Consider the following 1,151-nt stretch of genomic DNA (forward strand, 5'->3'; position numbering starts at 1 on the left):
TCTGATATGGCATGTTTTTGTTTATTTTTTTAATCAGTGGCCACACCACTGAGAGGAGAAAGAACAATGAAGGGTAGTAAAACTTGATCATGATAGGGAAGTGACTGAAGATGAACTGACCTGACCTTAAGAACAGCCCCCTCAGAAGGAAGTGAAGGGCAGTTCCATAATCCCAATATACCCAGGGGTTCCAGGTGTGGCAGACACTGAATGGGAGACTGCTGAATTTGGAACTTTGCCTCCTTCAAAAAGGATTTCCCCTCCCATTACCCCACCTTTTCAAGGCCTGTTACAGAGAAAGACTGCAAGGGGAAATTTCTCAGGACATTTGCAACTTGGGCTCTCATCAACACCTACTCAACTCAGATACCTAGGAAACCTTTTGGCAAATTTATCACCCCTGCCAGTGGGACAGACGCAGGAGATCACAATACACATCCTAGAGTCCAGCTGAAAGGGCTTGCCCTCTAGCTAAGAATGGCAGACAATATTGCCATTATCTGCTTTCTAGTCAATCTAATCACAACCTTAACTAGACTTCACAGAATCATAGAAGTCGGGTCGGAAGGAACCTTGGAGATCTTCAAGTCTGACCCCCTGCCTGGGCAGGAGAAAAAACTGGGCTTAAATGACTCCAGTCAGGTAGGCATCAAGCCCCGTCTTAAAGACCTCCAGGGTAGGAGCCAGCACCACTTCTCTTGGAAGTTGGTTCCAGATCCTAGCTGCCCTGATTGTGAAGTAGTGCCTGCCGATATTTAGCCCGAATCTACTCTGTCAACTTATGGCCGTTATTCCTTGTTACTCCCAGTAGTGTTCAGGGCAACAGGGACGCTCCTGTTGCCTGCTGGCCTCCCTTGGCCAGTTTATAGATGGCCACCATATCCTCTCTCAGCCTTCTCTTGCGGAGGCTGAATAGGTTCAGGTCTCGTAGCGTCTCCTCATAGCGCCTGCCCTGCTCCCCTCTGATCATGCGGGTGGCCCTCCTCTGGACCCTCTCCATGTTGTTCACATCCCTCCTGAAGTGGGGTGCACAGAACTGGACACAGTACTCCAGCTGTGGCCTGACCAGTGTCACGCAGACGGGGAGGATCACCTCCTTGGACCTACTTGAGATGCACCTGTGGATGCACGACAAGGTCCGGTTAGCCCTG

General features: G+C 50.0%; 1 protein-coding gene across 3 annotated transcripts in view; it reads right to left on the bottom strand.

Moving 5' to 3' along the window:
* UAP1 (UDP-N-acetylglucosamine pyrophosphorylase 1) overlaps positions 1-1,151 on the bottom strand; it is a 32,863-nt gene that overhangs the window by 23,861 nt on the left and 7,851 nt on the right. The window lies entirely within an intron of this gene.

This window comes from Crocodylus porosus, unplaced genomic scaffold (assembly GCF_001723895.1).
Source record: "Crocodylus porosus isolate Cpor-Errol unplaced genomic scaffold, CroPor_comp1, whole genome shotgun sequence".
Taxonomy (NCBI): domain Eukaryota; kingdom Metazoa; phylum Chordata; order Crocodylia; family Crocodylidae; genus Crocodylus; species Crocodylus porosus.